Source organism: Leuciscus leuciscus, assembly GCF_965113295.1.
Source record: "Leuciscus leuciscus genome assembly, chromosome: 1".
Lineage (NCBI taxonomy): Eukaryota > Metazoa > Chordata > Actinopteri > Cypriniformes > Leuciscidae > Leuciscus > Leuciscus leuciscus.
In genome coordinates, this window is record NC_138725.1 from 47,673,729 (window position 1) to 47,696,093 (window position 22,365).

General features: G+C 36.2%; 1 protein-coding gene across 4 annotated transcripts in view; it reads right to left on the reverse strand.

Moving 5' to 3' along the window:
* Nucleotides 1-22,365, reverse strand: part of asic2 (acid-sensing (proton-gated) ion channel 2) — a 456,853-nt gene that overhangs the window by 144,261 nt on the left and 290,227 nt on the right. The window lies entirely within an intron of this gene.

The following is a 22,365-nucleotide window of genomic DNA, read 5'->3' on the forward strand; positions in this document are numbered from 1 at the left end:
TTTCCTGGCTTAGTGGGAAAAAAAGGTGAAAACTGGAGCACAGTCTTATCCAAGGCTATAAAAAAGCAGGTAAATTCAGCACACTTTCACACATTCACTCTATAACACCATTAATAATTCACATTTGTACCAAGAACAAAAATACAATTGATCAAATAAGCTTTCTAAGCAGTGGTGTGTGGAGTTGCTCATGGGAGGGTTATGACTTCATAAATGTAGTTTTGTGTGTTAAGTCCAGGCTATCAGTGAGCAGGTACTGAAGAAACTGGATAACCCTCACATTGGGATTCATGGGGGCATGACTCCCCGTCTCCCTCTCTCCTTCCCTCTCTCTCTCTATGACGCAGATTGACAAAGAGCAATCCTTTTAATAAACTCCAATAGAGAGACAACACAACAAACCATTACCTTTAAAGCAAGACATATAACTGAGAGAACTGAAGGAAAATCCACACAGGAAGGTAATCAACAGAACAGGGAACAGGTGAGGATTAATTGGGGACTATGAAAACAAATAAGAACTCCGGCAATGACAATGAAATTTAAGACAGTGAAACTAAACATGATCGGGACAAATAGAGACATGATATCTTGATCAAAATCAAAAAGAGAAAGAACAGCAGGTTATCTATTTAAGTGCAAACATAAAACAAAACAAGCCTTGAATAAGCCCTAAATATCTGATCACTCAAACAATCTAATGGGTTTTTTTTAACAACTTGATACTTTTGATAGCACTGGAATTGTATTAATATTACAATTGCATTTAAAGTAGTGTTTCTGGACTCATGTGATTTCATCTATGAACCTAGAAAAGCAGCCGTCTGCTGAATAACTGTCAAACTCCATATGCACTTTGTTGTAATCTGCTTTGATATGAAAACATCTGCAGAGAAGCAGAGAACATAAATATAAATATGCCCCCGTTTGCTCTCTGCTCCTATTTACAGATCATAAGGCAACTCTTGCCTCATGTTATTTGCCTTCTCTTCTAGTCTCAACTCAATCTCAACTCTACTTTTCTCATCTCTACACTAGTCTCTACTACTCATCTGTTTTCTATACCTCTACTTTTCTTATCTCGTCTCATCTTTCTCTTCTCGTCATGACCTCATCTGACTGGAACCACAGTACACTTTTTAGGATGTGTATTACACAGCTCACTTCACACCTCTCGGCTATGAACCAGGCCACACTGGGCATAATTACAGCTCAAACACTCACCCACTAACATCAGTCACACTCCATAATTCAGCTCCATATCTGAAAGCAAGATGCATGCAGGAGTTAGTTCCTTCACTATACACCAATCGATCGTTTCAACATATGAGCCCTTGATCCATCAACCCTGTTGACCTGAACACCCGAGGGCAAAACAAGCTGCCAACTCTGCACACTGGAGGAATTTGGTTAGAGACTCATCCTCTCTCAGCGATGTTATTGAGCACTGATTGATCATTTCTACGTGCAGCTTCAGGTGTAATTAAAGGTGCTCTAATGAGATTCTCCTGGCCATCAGTGGACCATCAACAGCAGGAGAGGGAGCAGGTATAAGACACACTTACAAGCTGAACATATTAGTTACAGAATAAAAGGTTTATCTCATCTCGTCTCAGACTGGACACATGAGACATTTATCAGACAAGTGAGAGTCAAGATGTCAAACATAGGACTGGTTGTCATATGCACAAGTAGGTGACAAGATAATTAAGTGTAAAAGGCAAGAGAAGTGATCCATCTACTGTTTCTTTACGCTTCAACTGAAGACTCTGAACCGAAAATCCTAGCCAGGCGTGTCAAATCTTCAAGACACTGAGAATGACAGGAACAGATACGAATCAGACATCTCAAGTGTCGACCAGTGACTGTATCCCACTATGACATGATTATGTCATCTGTGTGTGTTTGACACCACCTCAGTTTATGAAACTTCAAAGTTGAAAACTTTAATGAGCAGATAGAGAGGAACAAGACATCATAAAACCATCATAAACATTTACATCATAAAACCGACCAACAAGCAACCAGTTTAAAATGCGCTAAACAACAAAAAATAAAATATATATAAAATATATTAAAAAAAATAAAAATAACAAAATCCTATTACATTTATATAAAATGCGTCACAAAACACTAACTGATAACACAAATAAAAAGGAGCAAAACTGTTTTGATAAAACTATGTTTTATCTTTTACTTTAAATTAAGTATAGCTACTATTTTTACTTAATTTTGATCTATAATTTACCATAAAATTTGGTATCATACAGATTTTAAATACAAAATGCTAATTTTATGGTAATGCTTACTGTTTCACTGCCAAAACCCATATAGTTTACAGTATTCCAACAGTAAATTTATATAATAAAATTGCACAATGCAATGTTCATCATTTTCACCATATATGGTAAGGTAATTTACAATTAACCAATTAACCAATGTTTTTTTTTTTTATATAGTGCATGAATAATTGTATTTGTACAATTTTATATGTCATAAAGTTAAATTATTATAGTAATAGTTGGCATGCTTGATTGCTTCTGTAAAAAAGATGAAAAGCGGTGGAAATTTGGAAGTTTGTGATTTAAACAGAGGCTCCACAGAGAGAGGTTTGGTTAATAGGGTGAAGCCACCTGAGACTGCATTGTAATCATAAATTGTGTGTGTGTGTGTGTGTGTGTGTGTGTGTGTGTGTGTGTGTGTGTGTGTGTGTGTGTGTGTGTGTGTGTGTGTGTGTGTGTGTGTGTGTGTGTGTGTGTGTACAGTACACATGTTTGCGCAGGATAACGTTTGAAAGCATGTCTTTTAAATAAGTCAAAAGACCTCATTTCAATTTAATGTCACTCTCGTCCAATAACAAATTACCCCATCAAAAGCCACTAATGTTTGCTGACAGACAAATCAGTACTTGCCCCTCAAATATAAGCTAATAAAAGTAGCCTAGACGTTTATTACTTATTGATTTTCCCTACTGTACTTCTATTTGGTGGCGTAAAGTGAAATCTCATTTAATGGTGTTTTTTTCTTTTTTTCTCTCTACTCTACTCTGTCTGTAAGTGGGAGGACTTTGGTCTTGCTTATCCCTCACTGCCTCTCAAAGAAAAACTTTGAAGCAACGAGATCACAGAAGGTGCCACTGTCAAATTGCCAGTATTTTTCTGTAATGCTTGTCTCTGTGTGTGTTGTCTGAATTTCCCCTCAACTATTTAGGAAAGAAAAGGACATCTGTGGAAGTCTGCTGGCGTGATCTCTTCATACGTTTTAGGCTTAATGTTATGTGTGAAAGTGTGATTTTGCTCTGGCAACACAATAACATTTGATTGTTCACATATCAGAACAACCCAGACTGCCTCAAAACTTGCATGGTGTTGTGGAGGAGACTGAAGTATTTACAACAGTATGTCACATCCTGCAGAGGGAAGTGAGGTTATGGGTTTAAATGAACCAGGAATGTGATTGGAATAAGTAAATACCATTCACAGGACACGCCTCATTAACTCTGAAGGATACTGGATATGTTCAAAACACCTCAGTTAAAAAAAAACAACACACACACACACACACACACACACACACACACACACACACACACACACACACACACACACACACACACACACACACACACACACACACACACACACACACACACACACACACACACACACACACACACACACACACACACACACACAGCCCTTTATGGTCTATTTCAACTGACACCAGAGGAAAGACGTTAATTTCTCACTTTTCCCTCACACGATTGGAATGTTAATCAATGCTAATCCCACAGTGTATAACATCTGTGAATGTGACTGTTTGCAAATTGATCACGTTTAAACAAAGGATTATACAGCACGACAAATAGAGGCACTCATGACTAAACTTATTTGCTAAAATTATGATATTGGAATACATAAGCAATTACTATTTAAAACATTTGTAACTGCTAATTTTAGTACCAGTCCTCATCACACACACACACACACACACACACACACAAAAAAAAAAAATATTTTTCTATTAATTTACAATCTTGTGCCTGTTGTATTAGCAATTATGGTAAGACTGTATCTTAAAAACTAATATAACCTATTAGCATTTAGTCAAGGGGTAATCAGTCTTACTGTATGGTATTAAATTAGACCAATCTACATTATGTAACAGACTTAAAATAAAAAAGTCTTGAAGAAAAAAAACGTGATGACTAATTTGTAAGACTAGTCTTTGCAGTTTATGCAACCGCCCCTGGTCTCATGAGAAGTTGAAATAATTTGAACGAAATGGTGAAATCATATGAAATAGGGGGGGAAAGCTGTCCATTTTAATTCAAATTCAAGACACACAGGATCACATGTTTGCCGGGAGCCAGAGCGCCTGACATCAAAGCAAATTTAAAAGTGCTGGCTAATGCTAATCATAAATTCTCTAAAATTATTATTCACTTCGGCACAAACGATGTTCGACTCCGCCAGTCAGAGATCACCAAAATTAATGTTAAAGAGGTGTGTGAACTCGCAAGTATGATGTCAGGCACTGTAATTTGCTCTGGCCCCCTTCCTGTTCGCAGGAGTGATGAGATACTTAGTAGATTGTCCTCACTCAATGGCTGGTTGTCTAATTGGTGTCCGCAAAATAATATAGAATTCATAGACAATTGGAAAAGTTTTTGGGGCAGACCTGACCTGTTGAAAAAAGATGGTATTCATCCCTCCTGGGATGGTGCTGCTCTCCTCTCTAGTAATATGGCACATAGTCTTAGAGCTCAATCATGACAATCTGGGGCTCAGGTCAGGAAGCAGACAGACTGGCTAAACTGACCGTCTGCTAGCTGTCTCACGTCACCGAGGTCAGATAAATCCCATCACATAGAGCCCTCTTTCACCTAGATATCATCATATAGAGACTGTGTCTGTTCCCCCGAATTAGGACATACAAAACACTTCCAACCCATCTAAGAGTAACATTTTTATTGATGTTCAACAAATAAAAAAAACGATATAATACAAATGAGCAAATGATAAAGCTTGGGTTGCTGAATATTAGATCCCTTACTTCAAAAGCACTTATTGTTAATGATATGATTACAGACTATAATCTAGATGTGATGTGTTTGACAGAAACCTGGCTAAAACCAAATGATTACATTACTTTAAATGAGACCACCCCGCAAGATTACTGTTATAAGCATGAACCTCGTCTGAAAGGCAAAGGGGGAGGTGTTGCTGTAATTTATAGTAATATTTTTTGAATTACTAAGAAGTCTAGTTTCAAATATAATTATTTTGAAGTGTTGGTGCTTAATAAAGCAATATATAGTGTAAATGATAAATCACGTTTGAGATTTGTACTGGCTACTGTATACAGGCCACCAGGGCACCATACAGACTTTATCAAAGAATTTTGCTGACTTTCTATCAGAGTTAGTACTGGTTGCAGATAAAGTCATAATTGTTAGTGATTTTAATATACATGTAGATAATGAAAAAGATGCATTGGGATTGGTATTTAAAGACATTCTTAACTCTATTGGAGTTAGACAACATGTGTCAGGACCTACTCATTGTCGTAATCATACCCTAGATCTAATATTATCACACGGAATCAATGTTGATGCCGTTGAAATTCTGCAGCAGAGCGATGACATCTCAGATCATTATCTAGTCTCGTGTAATCTTCATTTAGCCAAGGCTGCAAAGCCGACTCCGTGTTACAAATATGTTAGACCTATCACTTCTGCCACTAAAGATTGCTTTATTAATAATCTTCCTGATCAGTTTCATCATCTCAGCATCCCAGATAGTTTAGAAGAACTCAATATTGTGACAGAAACTCTTAACTCTCTCTTTTCCAGCACTTTAGACACAGTTGCTCCGTTGCGCTTAAAGAAGATTAAAGAAAATAGTCCAACGCCGTGGTACAACGAGCACACTCGGGCCCTTAAGAGAGCAGCCAGAAAAATGGAGCGCAACTGGAAGAAAACAAAACTAGAGGTATTTCGCATTTCATGGAAAGAGAGCTCGATTGCACACAGAGAGGCCTTAAAAGCAGCTAGATCTGCTTATTTTTCAACCCTTTTAGAAGAAAATAAACAAAACCATAGGTATTTATTTGAAACAGTGGCTAAACTAACGAAAAATAAAGCTTCAAGCCCAGAAGTTTCCAAGCAGCACAGCAGTAATGACTTTATGAACTTCTTCACTTACAAGATTGATAATATCAGGGAGAAAATTATAACTGTGCAACCGTCTACTACAGTATTGCATCAGGCAGTACATTGTAGTGTCCCTAAGGAAACATTTTATTCATACATTGCTATAGAAGAGGAAGAATTCATTAAACTCGTTAAATCATCTAAATCGACAACATGTATGTTAGACCCTAAACTACTGAAAGAGATGCTTCCAGAGGTCATAGATCCTCTTCTTAATATCATTAATTCATCTTTGTCATTAGGATACGTACCAAAAACTTTAAGCTGGCTATAATTAAACCGCTTGTTAAAAAACTGCAACTTGATCGTACAGAATTAGTCAATTACAGGCCGATCTCGAATCTACCTTTTCTGTCAAAGATACTATAAAAAAGGCAGTATCCTCACAACTATGTACCTTTTTAGAAAGAAATGATATCTGTGAGGATTTTCAGTCAGGATTTAGACCGTACCATAGTACTGAGACTGCTCTCATTAGAGTTGCAAATGATTTGCTCTTATCATCCGATTGTGGTTGTATCTCTCTATTAGTGTTACTCGATCTTAGTGCTGCATTTGATACTATTGACCACAACATTCTTTTAAATAGACTCGAAAACTATGTTGGCATTAGTGGAATTGCATTAACATGGTTTAAATCATACTTATCTGATCGTTATCAGTTTGTAGCAGTAAATGAAGAGATGTCTTATCGATCACAAGTTCAGTATGGCGTACCACAAGGCTCAGTACTAGGACCGTTGCTTTTCACTCTGTACATGCTACCCTTGGGAGATATCATTAGGAAGCATGGAATTAGTTTTCACTGTTATGCCGATGATACTCAGCTCTATATTTCTTCACACCCTGACGAAACTTACAGATTCACTAAATTAACGGAATGTATAGGTGATATAAAAAATTGGATGACTAGTAATTTCCTACTACTTAATTCTGAAAAAACAGAGATTCTAATTATTGGACAATAAACTTCCTCATGTAATAATCTAGAATACTATCTAACACTTGATGGCTGCTCTGTCAAGTCTTCGTCGTCGGTCAGGAACCTGGGTATGCTCTTTGATACCAATCTTTCATTTGAAAGTCACGTGTCTAGTATCTGTAAAACCGCATTTTTCCATCTTAAAAATATATCTAAATTACATCATATGCTCTCTTTGACAAATGCAGAACAATTACTCCATGCGTTCATGACATCAAGGCTAGATTATTGTAATGCTATTATGGGTGGTTGCCCTGCACGCTTAATAAACAAATTACAGCTGGTCCAAAACGCAGCAGCTCGAGTTCTTACCAGAACCAGGAAGTATGACCATATTAGCCCAGTTCTGTCAACACTGCACTGGCTCCCTATTAAACATCGTATACATTTTAAAATATTGCTGATTACTTACAAAGCACTAAATGGTTTAGCTCTGCAGTACTTGAGCGAGCTCTTAAAGCATTATAGTCCTTCACGTCTATTGCGATCTCAAAATTACAGCAGTCCGCCGGATCCAGGCTGTATCCAGATCTGATGAAGGACCTGCGCTTGGACGCGATGACAGCGCAGTCCTGAAATGTCAACTAGGCTCTTCCCTGTGAAGGCCTCCCTCCCCTTCCCTCCCTTTACCTCTCTACAGATAAAGCGTTGTCGGGATAATTCCGGTTCGCGTGGCTACGTGGAAGCGATACAATTCTGTATTATTAATTTTAAGGCCAGACAAGTAGTATGTTGAGGGTTGATTTGTAGGGAAGGACTACATGCCTGCGCACATATATTCAAACGCACATACCTATAAGACTGAACTCGTAATACGCATGTGCACACCACCGGCGTTCTCACTGGTTCACGTTTTTTGAAGTTTGCGCGGAAAGAACTTAAGAGTTTTCTCTCAAAAACGGTGTCGTGTTAGCAGCCCCTAAGTTAATAACTAATGATCGTTGCGACGGAAGTGAATCAATCAAACTAACTTTAGCTGGACAATAACTTTATTCTAGAGCTGCTATAAAGCCAAAACACTTTACGGTAACACTTTATAATAACTGCACGCTATTAATCATTAGTTAAGCATTAGTAAACAGTTAATTCATCATTTATAAAGCATTAATATGCATTAATAAGCAGTTTATAAATACAGTTATAAATGCTGTATTCTTGATTTATAAGCATGTCTATAATGTGTTTAATAATTGTATTTTCTTAATTTATTAATGATCACTTTATCATTTTTAAATGAAGTATTGCATTATTTACAAACCGGTTATTTAGGAGTTGTCAGTGGCTAATAAGATCACTTAGAAAGTGTAAGTAAATGTAGTAGATTCAGGTAGTTATAAAGCATTTAGTAGTGGTCAGTTAACTATGTTTGTGAGCTAATCTAAAGTGAGGACTAGTTATGGTTTGTAAAGCATTTATAAAGGAGATTTAAAGACTCAGTTTTCTTCTAAACAGAAAAAGTAAACAAATACAACACAGCGATACAGAACATAAAAATATTAACAGCCTTTAAATCTTCTTTATAAACGCTTTACAAAGCATAACTAGTCCTCACTTTAGATTAGCTCACAAACATAGTGAACTGACCACTACTAAATGCTTTATAACTACCCGAATTAACCCTGAATTACAGTAGAAATACATGTTAATAAACCATTTATTAACACACTAAGTAACTATTACTATATGTCTGAATAATAATATGTATTTAAACAGTTTTTTAATAATTTACTTACACTTTCTAAGTGATCTTATGAACCACTGACAACTCCTAAATAACCGGTTTGTAAATAATGAAATACTTCATTTAGAAATGATAAATTGATCATTAATTAAGTATGAAAACACAATTATTAAACACATTATAGATATGCTTATAAATTAAGAATACTGCATTTATAACTGTATTTATAAACTGCTTGTTAATGTCTATTAATGCTTTATAAATGATGAATTAACTGTTTACTAATGCTTAACTAATGATTAATAGCGTGCAGTTATTATAAAGTGTTACCCACTTTACTTTAATTTCCTATTATCAATGTAAAGCTGCTTTGGAACAATCTACATAGTTAAAAGCGCTATATAAATGAAGATGACTTGACTTGACTTGACTTGATCATTTGATTCACTATCTCGTACAACTTATTTCAACCAGTCAAGCTATTTTCTGTTCCACACAGAGACAAACTTTTCCCTGTGCAGTACAGTACCACCATCAGAGGGGAAAAATAGATCAGTAGAAAAGCAGAGAAACGACAATGTTCTGAACCCCCTGTGAGAGACCAGCCCCTCTAATGGACTTAGCAAAATGCCACTGTTTCAAACAGTGAAAAGTGCCTTCCTCAGAAAGCTGAAAATGGACCACTATTATCCATATAGTTAAACATTGGAGGACATTTTTCTTATCAGCACTAATAGCTTGTGAATTATATAGGCTGAGCTTAAATATGTGATTTTAATGTATAAAATGGATGATAATGGCAGATTGAGTGCTGATGTAGAGCGGCTCTCAGAAATCAAAGACATAAAGGCAAGCAAGCATTCAGCAGCACAGATGAATACACACAAGCAGATCTGCAGCAACACGGACAGCACATACATGAATACGCACAACAAGATATTCAGCACCACGGACAGCCACCAGACACAAGCACATAGCTGGGTAAGAGATATGCTCTGCTTTTGAAACCAGTGATTAATAACTTAAATTTCAGTCTGGACTACATATAAAGTTATTGTATGACTTTAAAACACGATATGCGACAAACCCTATCATTTTTAGTCGCAAGTTCCAATGATCTTAAGTGTAACATCTCATGTAATTGCCCAATCATTAAATCAATGCATTATATTCTAAACCTTTTACTGATGTTTTAATTATATCATCTATGTTTGAATAAAACAAATAGATCATTGTTTGGATGTAGCAAACAGGTTTCCAAAAAAAAAAAAAAAAATCTACGCAGAATTAAATTTTCATATAATGTTGACTTAAAAAAAAAAAAAGATTATGTCTGAAAGTTTTAAGAACTTTCTGAATTTTACCCAACCCCTGCAGAGGAACTGGGAACAGAAAACTTTTCTGAAATTCAAAGTTACATAAAATCTCACTGGATTTGGGAATATCAGATTTTAATGGGCATAGGGGACCGGATGAAGATCTAGAAACCAAAAATTTCCAAATACATGTATTGTTGACAGGAACCGGCTTCATGTGGACATTAACAGCCACAGCAGTATCAGCAATTCTCCCTCCATCAATATACTGCAGCACTAAATGCCAGAGAAAGAGAGAGATGAATGGGTAATATGATGGAAGATCAGAGAAAAAAAACAGAAATGCAGAGGAGGAAATTCTGTGGGAGCTCAAGCACAGATCAAGAGCAGATGCAAAGGTCAAGGTCAGAGTCATGTGGCTGGGAAATTGATGTGAACTGTTTCTCGCGTGCGCGTTTGTCTTAAGTGAAATCAATAAAAAGGTGATTCACTGTAAAGAGCCTTACACACACACATAGTTGGAGAGCTATAAGATTTGCCAAATGCACAAGCATCATACATCTTAAAATTGCACAGCTGTACTAAACGCACAGTAAACAACCACAGTTTAACTTCAACCAAGCACATTCAGAGAGAGTAATAACAAACATTCATATTTGTTATTATCCTCTGCATTTTTATTCTTTATTTAAATGTTTTTTCTTTTGTTTTTCTTTTTTCTGTTTTTTTTAACACTTTATCAAGCAATTTTGTGACACTTTGTTTGTATGTGAGCTTAGAGAATCTCACTATACAATCCCTTGGCTATTTTATCTCTTTATCCTTGCAAGCGACTCCTATATTTGACTGAAAAAGCAAAGACTAAAGTCTTACCCAGCTCAAATAATGGATTTTATGAAGAATAAAGTTAGAGCCTCTCAAATCTCTGTAAAACGCTTAAAGGGGCAATTTATTCAACCCTCATGTTGTTTGAAACACACACACACAAAAACCTAAAAGGTAAAAGGCAATTACAGGATACCATTTTGTTGTATATTCCACCTATGCGCGCTGTGACTTCAAAATGGAAGTTATTCTCACAGTTACAGGCTCTGAATGCAGGTCAGCTGTTATACACAGACATTAATAACATATGGCTATATCATTTGGGCCTGCTGTTATCTGGCTCTGACAGCACTCCGTGTGTAATGCCAAAAATACAATAACCTGTATCTCTAGATGACTGCTCTACCCAGATCCTTTCTCGTGCTTTACTTGACAAGCTCAAAATATTCTCTAAGACATAATTTCAGATTGTAAATCTGGGATTACTAAACAGCCTCAATTTCTGAATTATAATCTCTCTCCATCTGTATCATCACAACCACAATATTCAGTGGTTCTATTTGTGAAGTTCCATGAGACTTTCTTCTCGGGAAAAGCCAATAAACACATGAATAAAAGAGAAGCTTTTTGCTAGTTTTGGTGAATGGCCTTGAGTGATTTCAGCATTCAGTTCCTCCAGACTACCTGCTTGTGATCTCAGAATATCAGCTTTCATTGAGATGAATAGTCTTTTTCATGCTACCAAACAAGATCTTGTTTTCATCCCTAACAGGTTTTCCAGAGAGGGAAAGAGAAAAAAAAAGGATGTTGTGTGTAAATATAATTTAATTCATGACATTAAATAATATTTTTGTAACCTTTTCCTTCCTGTATTGACCCCAAAGCCTCAATCTTTCTCCAGAGCTACCATAACGGATTTGGTGATAGAAAGACTTGGACATTGCGCAGCTCTGATTAACTGAGATTCAAGTCAGAAATAGGACTGAGCAGATGGATGAGTGGCTCCATTTGGAAGAGTAAGTCCATTGAGGTTGGTTCCCTGGCCAGAGTCTGATGGCTTTAGCAGGCTGTGCTGGGGCAGTGAGAGCGGCTTGGCTGTGGAGGGACTCTCGCCTCACAGTAGCGGGGTAAAGAGGGCTGGATTATGTCCACTTCATTTCCAGTTATCCAGGAAGTGGAACAGGATTCAGTAGGGGTGAAACAAATCGTAGTTGATCAGTGATCCGTACGGACCTGGCGCCACAGTTCGGAACACATGTGATTCGCATATTAACTGCAATTTGTCAGTTTTGTCTTGCCAATTTACACAAGTGATTTTAAACCTTTCGTGCACAAAAAGAGCTGAAAGAGAATTCTCAATTTGGCAGTTGCGCGCAGCTATTTGTGCACACAGTTGCACAAACCCCAAAGCGCGCACAAATTGATTCCTCTTTCACGTCTCCTTGCGCTTGAATGGACGCATACACATACACACACAATTATGTAAAAATTCCCATCTCTGTGAATATCGACGGTTGTGTCTTAAGTGAACGTGAACAGTTGAGAAAGAAATCGGATGTGTATCATTTTATTGGATCCATGCATTTCGGTCTTAAAGTGCCAGAAGCCTATAAGTACCTGCTGCTGTCTGTGTCATTAAAATAAATCAAACAACAAAACATAGCTTTAAACAAGATTAATCTGTATGTGTGTGTGTGTGTGTGTGTGTGTGTGTGTTTGTTGGCTGGAATGACTCCTAACTTCCAACTTTACTGTTCAATCTGACTTTCTAATGAAAAATATGAAGACTTCTGCTGGGTTGTTAAGGTGAGCAAACATGCTGCCAACGCTAATAGTATTCATGGGCCCAAACAATCTATGAGCTTTTCCATCTCAAGCGCTAAACATTCTCATATGGATTAATCCTCATGAATATCAACAAGCTGATTATTGCTAGCATATGCACCAAGTGTTGGTGAAGCAAGTCTAGAAATTTCCACTTAATATGGTTGAAGCACACTGCTCAGACTCCAAATGATTGAGAATAAAACCCCTCCTTACCCACAGTAACACACTCTCACAAGGACCTGATAATGTCTGCAATTGCCTATTTTGTGATTAGAGATAGTGATGTTATAGATTGTTAAATAGCGTAAGCCCTACTCTAACTGTAGGTTTACAGAGCGTAAATTAGATCTGAGCCGTGTGTAAATAAGATTGTTGTAGATCCAGCAGACCACTGACCCCTGCCCGATCTCTGCGGTGATACCATGTTCCAATTGGTCCGCTCCAGATCGATTGTTTACAACCCTGACGTACAAAACACCACAGAAGGTCAATAAAAAACGAGAACAGGAGCAGGGCAGTTTATTACGCAGAGCTTTTAAAATACCATTGGCAATTTCCATAACACAGAACCATTGTGCTCCGCAAGTAGTATTTGTTAATGGTAATAAACCCTCTGCCATGAGATTTTACTCGGCATGCCATTGAAAATAGGACCTTTGCGTAAAATGTACTATAAACCTGCAGCTGGAACAGTGAGGGAGGACCTCCGCAGAGAAGAAACAAAAAATATATATTTGCAAAGAATGGATTTTATCTTATCACAGGTCAGGTTTGTTTTGAATTTAAGGAAGCGGTCTGTTTTATTTTGGTGAGGTAGTTCTTATAAAACCAGCAGGAGTTCGTACTGCGACTGGAGTGATATTAATTATTGATGAAGGCCACTGCTGCACTCAAATGTAACTATAGATAAATGACTCACAATGAAAAAGAAAAAAAGAAATCAATATCAAGTCCACATTAATAACTCAAACAAGAACAGGCATGGTGGCACACATGCATGAGGCAAGCATGAGCATGTGAGAAATCTGTCAGCATACTGTCCTTGAGAAGACTTAATCACAATGAATTGATTGCCAATTTTGTTTGCCTAATTGACTTTTCGATTAGAAATCTGGGTTTGTTCAATTAAAGACCATGTTTAAATTCACACTATATAGTAGAAACACTAGATCCTTTCAGTGACTGGGAATTTTGTTGGTGTCTACATTTGTGTGAAGTGCTAAACAGGAGAGTAGCACACAGACTATTGCAAGTTCACCTAAGCATTGTCAAACCTTGACACCTTGTTATATACAATATATTCAGAAACTCTTTAGTTAATTCAGAATTCTGTGCCAAATCCTCAACCAGACATAGACACAAGCAAACACATGAACACACAGAGCCCTACGTATCCTACTACTGGTAAGATCCTTTCTAGTTTTATTCTACAGTATGTCCACGTACACAGTGAGAACACCAGCAGCTCATCTTTGCAACCTGTAACCTCACAAAGCTCCTTTATTGTTCTTTTCATGCGTGTCAGACTGTCACTATGGCACAGTTTCTCTGTCATCTATCCTCTCTCTCCTTCACATCTCACTTGTTGTGTTCAAAGGCTTCTCAGCGCTATTGGACTTGTCACAGCTTACGTTCGTCAAGATGGCAATGCACAAGCATTTCCATAAAGACCCAAAGCAACTGTGTCTCTTTCTTTCATTAATGCGCTGATGTTTTGTGTGATAGTGATGTTGTAAACACTGGGCCACTGTGAATCTTCATAGGTATGTGGGCGTGTACTTTATATGTGAGGAAAAGCAGTAATGTGACTGAGTGTTAGATGAGCTCAGACACTAGGCCACCGCTGAAAACATCAAGACCTTCCACACATACTGCAGTCGCAACACAGTTATCCACATTTACATCATTTAACAATTTAGCTATTAACAGCCCTAAGTGTTATAAGAAATGAATTACACAAAGAAGCAATTCATTAAATCAAAACAACAAATAAATACTGTATTTGCTGAGAAATACAGTAAAAACACTCAGATAAAAACACAGAGTAGACAATACATTGGTTCAAGATGTTATTAATTTTAATTATTAATGATATGATGTAATACTATTATTATTTTAATTCTTACTAATAATTGCACTAAATATATAAAAAAAAATATTAAATTGACAGCCCTAATAAATATCCACACACATGTAGACTAAGAACAGTTGTGCACCATTCAAAACTGAGAATGCCTTTTAGATTCAAATTCAGTTGCTGAATATTAAATGTGTCCTATGTAAGTTTTGGCCCTCTAGCAGTTAAAATACAAAAATGCATCCATTTTGCAGAAAATCTTCGTTTTGGTTGTGCTTCGGCTCTGTGTGACTGTTTGAATGAATATGACCATTCACAATAGATAATACTTTACAATGAACTCTGTTAGAGAGCTGCATATGGCAATTTATCTGTTCAATAAAATACCTTTCTCACCTGTTGACGTGGCATCTCCACGTCGCTTTTACAACATTTTAAATCCTTCAGTTCTTGCCATCTCCGATAAGCCAAGCCAATGTTGATTCTTGGTTCATTACGAGCTCTGTCTTGTTCTCTTTTTGCCAGCAGACTCTCCTCTGTTCTGCGTTTTTTTAAACAGGTGATTCCCCGGAGGTTCGCGATTTAGCGTAATCCATCTCAACCTTTCTCACTCGTGACTACTAACCTCCAACACCACACAAAGTACAAAGTAGTAACTTTTTTCTATTTACAGATATGACGAGACACGCACAGGACATGCATTGCCTGCGAAAACCATTCCAACAGGTTATATAACAAATTATAAACACTTTATAATAGGCTTACCACAGTGAATCAGGGTAAGACAAAAACGTGTTTTGGAAGGAGGATTGTTGATGTATTGACTCATTATTTAAATTTTGTTAATTTTTAACAAAAAAAGGTACATAGTGTAAATAAGGAAGTAGAATTACAACTAAATTAAATTCAAAGAAATTCAAATAAAATAACCCAAATAAGTGTAAATCTTTCCAAGATAAGATAATGTTTGTGAAGAAGCTTTGAATGTCAATTTAATTTTTATTTGAAGTAAAAAAATTTAAAAATAAAAAGTCTTAAGCTACAAACTTACAGTACAAACAGACTGACAGACAGACAGACAGACAGACAAAAAGATTCATGGACTAAAGTGAAAGAGGAGTTAATGTCCAAGATTTCCATTATATGTTGAATTTCTTGGAATTACAAATAAGGAAAATCCACTTTCTGTTGTAAACCAAATTTAAACTCCATCTAATGAATTGAAAAGGATCCAATTCCGAATGTTTCCCAACCTATACAAAGAGACACAAACTGTATGTGGATCAATGGACATACAGTACACATTACACAATTAAAAGAAAGTTGTAGATCATGTCACACTGACTGATGAGCCATTTAAATGAATCGAACATACTAGGAACATGCAGGTGCCTTTGCTTATGTTTATGGAACATGGTTTATTTTCGTGGCAAGACTATAAGTGAAGCCATTCGTATTCAACTCTTATCGACCAGCATTCACACACAGCTGTCTCAATAAGAGCCAGGAGAGCCAAAGGAAGTACGCACACACACACACACACACACACACACACACACACACACACACACACACACACACACACACACACACACACACACACACACACGCACGCACGCACGCACGCACACACACACACAAACATATTGCCTCACCTGGCAGAAAATGTGTGTGCACAAATGGAGGCATAACCCATTAATGAAAGAAAACACTGTGCAAACCCTTTTGGGACACTGTGAGAATGATAGCAGTACCATGCCAAAAAAAACAAAAAAACACACACAAAAAAAAAAACACTTCACTAACGTTATTTTGTCAAAGTGTCGAGAACATCTCAAAGTTAAAATCTCTGTAGGGTCTGGGAGTATTGAGAGGTCAGGCGATAGCGCAACGATTTTAATTCATCTGCCAGTGAACTCCTTGAACAGCCTATCTCAACCCATCGGACTCCAGACCATAGCTTGATATAGCCACATGATATCAAAAGATGCATCATCCAAAACTGCTGGAAGCAGAAGGATGAAACTTGTCTGAAAATATTGGATATAAGTTTCAATACTCTGGTGAGAAACCACTCACCAGAGGAACATTAAAAACCGATCTAGCCTTTTGGGATAAGACTGGCAAGTTTTATAGCAGGCAGAGTAATTCATACTATTATGTCACTGAATATGTATAATTTATAGTTGTAGTTGAAACATTTTACTTGCAGTTGATGTAATTTTGTTTCTTTGTGTAAATGTGCAGTATTACTACATAACCTTTATTTTAAAAGACCCCTTTCAGTTTTTATATCGATAAATATGGTGATTGAAAAAAATGATTTATGATATTCATGGCTAATTCAATTAGTATTCCCATCGCAATATATTGCTTCTTACTGTAATGAAAAGAGAGCGAGAGAGAAAACAATGGTTGACATAATCGCTTTAGCATTACTGGCTTTGTACTGTCAGGTAATATAGTGTTTTCCTTATAGAATAAAAGTGAATATTTGTAAGAATTTGAAAAAGTATTGATTTCTCTTCGTTTTTGAATTGAGGCTTAGAGAATTATCATTCAGAAACCTGTAGTATTACAGTTTTTCTTAGATAATTTTACTAATTTCCCCAACACTGAGATTGATATAATTTTTTTGAACAACTAATTCTTCCAAAATGCACTGTACATTTTCTTTGATTTAACAGAACTTGAATACATAATTTTATGGAAAATATTTTAAATGTCAGTTTGTAGCACATCTGTATTTGAGTGGCATGTGCCAGTGAAAGTCATATGTAATACCAGTACAGTATGTTGTTGATCCCACAAACTTCAAGGAAATGGACAAAATAAATCTAGCATGGGTCACTATGATTACCGCATTAAAAATCGCATCCGTTACTATAAACCTTTATTTTTGCATGACGATGCATGCACACCGGTAAGTGTAACATTGGCCATCGCAAGATAAACCAAAACTTACGCCAGTTGAGGAAGGTCCATGGGTGTTTTTATTATTTGTTTGTGCGTTAGACGGTAGCAAAAACAAAAACAAGTGATCAGAGTCTGATATTAATCTAAATAAATATAGATATAATTTATATATAATTTAAATCATATAATATGTGGTTAGCAGCTCTCATCTATGGATTTAATATTTCACACACACACAAAACAAAATGGAATTATGTATTAAGAAATAAATAAAAAATGAACAGTGTGAACAAACAAGCATTCCTTCAGCAGATGCCTGAATATTTTGTTAAAGTATACTTGATGTAGCCACATTATAGGCATTAGTTTAATATAGAATCTAAAGACCTACATTACTCTGCATTGTGTAGAGCCAGTGTCAAGGTCAAGCACACTTCTAAATGGTCGGTGCCAATTTTCATAATGTATTTCAAAATAGTAGGTGTCACTTTATAATGATTTGATTAGATACGATAAATGATTAGTAGTGTCAAATTGTGATGGCACATACCCCACTTTAATTAGAGTGTTTAACTTTTTAGTTGTGGTCATCATTCTAAATAGTGTTTATATTTTTTTATAATCCCAAATGACACAGCTGAACTATCAATCCTACACAAGTAGAAAAAAATGTGTGTTTTTAAATACGTTGAACAAATTACATAAAAACGAAACTTATAATAACTTAAAATAACTCTGGGATGTAATAAACCCTATATTTGAAAGCAACTTATTATTAATTAAATAATAATTAATCTAATTTGAATTCTGCTTCTCAAGAAAAGGCTCACCTGTGAACCCAGAGCAAAAAAAATAAACAAGGAGAGACCTGGAGATAGACTGGGAAGCAATGCAGGACAGAGAAGAGCTGTACGTATGTGCAAAGTGAGAATGGGAGGAAGAGATGAAGAGTAACTGAGGGAGAGAGGGATAAGAGAGTGCGAGAGTAGATGGCATTGAGAGATTCGAGGAAAGAGACAAGATGGTATAACAGGTGAGAAGAAAAGAAAAGGAGATTAGAGAAAGAGAGAGTCTCAAATCAGATGAGAGTCATTCAGATTGAATGTGTTATGAATCATGATCTCTTGCTGGACAGTTGCAGAATGTGAGCAGATTTACTCTGATACAAAAAAAGAAAAAGAAAGAGGATGTTAGTTCAGGGGTTATTAAATAAAATAACATGTCTCTTTTCTTGTGGTTTGGAACATTGACCAATTAATTGTCATTAGTGTAAAAATTACTTTTGTTGCTGCCCTACGTGCCAGTGGCATAAAGGGCAGTAAGTAAGTAATTGTAAAACTGGTCATGGTAATGAGTAAACCTATGAAAAACTAAGACATGGAAATTGTCTTGTGTCACTTTAGCCATTAATTACGCTGCATTTTAGAACTGTTAATCGAAACATTCATGTCATTAACAAAAGAAAAAGAATGAACTGGGAAATGCAGGCCAGAAACCTTTTTAAATATGAGGCTGTCCCAGTGCTCTTACCCGTCTGTATATTGATTTATGTAAATTTCCTCTAATAAAAAAAAATAAGCTGCTTGAAGCTGAACAAACATGAGCACATTTGCATTCATATCATAATATTCATGTGCATGTTTACAAGGTTAAAGTGCTCCATATGACAGAAACATTAAAAGGTTAAATATTTTAGCAATAATTTCATTTTTCAAATGAATCATTTCATGGACAGCCAGATCTCAATCGTTTCTGACACAAGTGATCCACAAATGACAGATCATTATGAACTTCATTAATGGCGAGTCGGTCTGGCTTAATTCTGATAATAAAATTTGAATAATACACACAACATACATTACATTTTGACTGTCAATTTGAACATGCCATATGTTTTGCCTGTTTAGAAATGTCCTCGTGTTGGGCTTGGTGACTGGTTGACCGCATCCCAGAGCCTCGGTCGCCAATTTCAAAGCAAATCCCCCAAACCACAAAATCTCACACAGTATACTGCATTTATCAAATGTATCAGCTAAACACCTGTCACACAACAAAATATATTGGCTACATAACTGAGAAATCTACCAATATTCTCGAGGAAACTAGAAAGACCACAGAAGGGAGGCACGGCTTCTCGCTCTCGTTCCAGACGGGAGACCCCCTGACGGAAAGCTTCAACCTCAAGGATCATTACAGTGCCAGACCAAACTAATCAACGCAGTGTTGGAGCTAATGAAACTCATCCATTTCCATCAAGTGATGGACATGGCAGACTAACAGTGTTACCATGGCGATGCAGTGATGGAAATCTATGTCTTCATAACTAAAATTATGAATATATAGATAGCCAGGCTCAAAGGTTTGCAAATGTACTAATTATACTGTATTTCTAAGCCATCTGTGGTCCCACAATGTAAAACATTTAGTAGTAGAACTCCATTAAGTTCAATTATAGTAGTACTGCATGGTCAGTAGTAGAAGTACTACTAATAGTAAAATGTGTTACAAATAAGTTGAGATAATAAACTCTGCTGTTCGTGTTCATATAATTATTTCAAACATCTTATATAGTAATATTTATGAGTTAGCCAGAATTTGCTTATTTCTGTAACATCCAACAGATAAACTGCAGCCATATGAAACATCCCAAAGCTGGATATTAGAGTTTTCCCTGCTGGGGCTTCTCCGATTGTCTTACTGGGTCTCTAATACACTTTGTAATGAGTAGATAATGTTAAGCTAATGTAATGGAGAGAAAAACTGAGCTGATGCGGTATAAGAAAATTAGCCATCACACACGGGATTTCCAAACTCTAGTTTTCTAAACTCTTAAAATGGGCGATTTAACCTCCAGTGACTACTATATGAGCTAAGTAAACACGGATGCTATTGGGTAAGAAGTACAATAAATAAACACTCATTTACACGGACACATAAATCATCACGTCTCAAACTATTGATATACTTGCCATTAGAAGACATAAGGCGTGGCATAAATAAGATGCATACAAGGCCCATATGTTCTTGTTATTGTGAAATGGGTTGTTAAAATTCTCCACAAACTGCAGTGCCGTTCCTAAACACAGTGAAAAACACCTCAGTGACATCCAGCCCTAATTAAGAATTATTGTGAGAGAGTTGCAAAGTAGTCTCGCACAGATACACAAATGCAACAAGAAGCTCTGCTGAAACGTAGCCTGAGAGAGAACATCTGCCCGAGCTCCTCCTCTCCCCACATCAAGAGAATTAGAGAAACAACAGAGAGGTAAACAACACAATGAGACTGAAAGATGGAGAGAGAGGAAGGACAGAACCCAAAAAATCCTTCTCACAGTCCCACAACATTACTTCATTTACAATGTCAACATAACAGTGCATCCTACTGCTGTCACTCTGAGACTGACTGAAACATCCCACAACTCCTTACAAAACATTTAACAGTGGCCTATTAATGACACATAAACTTGAAAATGAATAGTGTGCTATATATTCTGTAATTTACAGTAAATAAAATTCTGTACAATTTTCAAGACTCAGTTCAAAATCTAATAATGGTGTTTAAAGCTGTGGTACAGTGATTAGAAGTGACCTTGTAATTGAATATTTTATTAAACTTCTGAGCCAAATTCATAATTTGTGCTATAAAAACAATACTGTGCTACAGATACAGTATTTTTATTTTTATTTTTAAACCTAAATAAAGTTAATAAAGTGATTAAACATTTATTTTATTATAGACCCTATATTAAATGGGGTTAATTGTCACAACGAAACCCTGCCATTTTATTTTTAAATAATACAAATAAAATAAACAGTAATAATAATATTAATACTAACAATAAATAATAAAATACTGCAAATTTAAAGCGTTTTTTATCATTTATCTTCATACTTTTCTTCATTGATTTTAAAGGCGTTTTAAAGGTCTATAATAGTGCTCATAATAGTGATATATAATAGTTTAATTTCTCAGAATAATAGTTTAATTTCTCAGAATAATGTATTTGCACAGAAAGGAATGAGTGTATGCAATACAGCTGCAGCAGTAGTGACTGTGGAGAAACAGGATGAGCACGAGGAGAAGGATGACATGCACTAACAATAGGAGTCTGAGACTGTGACAGTATTTCAATGTAGAGAAACATAAAGCAACACTCATTTCTATGAATATAAAGAGATTTTACTGAAAAGCACAAATAAATATTCATGTAAAAACAAGCGTTGTGCGCTGTACAGTTGCAAGAAGGTGAGCAAAAAGAGAGAATTCATCCGCAAACTTTTGATACTGATTGGCATTTTCTCTTAGGTGTGGGTAGAAAAATCGACATAATCTTATGTCACGCCTGGCTAATTATTTATTGGAATGAAAAAAATCAGTGTTTGCTAATAGGCTAGACAGTTGCTACACTACCAGATCTCTGTGGAAATAGGTTGAACGTCCTGGAGTTGGAGGTCTTTATGAGCAATGCAAATGCAAATAGCACATTATGCTCAATCAGAATTGCATTATGAAAATCAGCCTTGGAA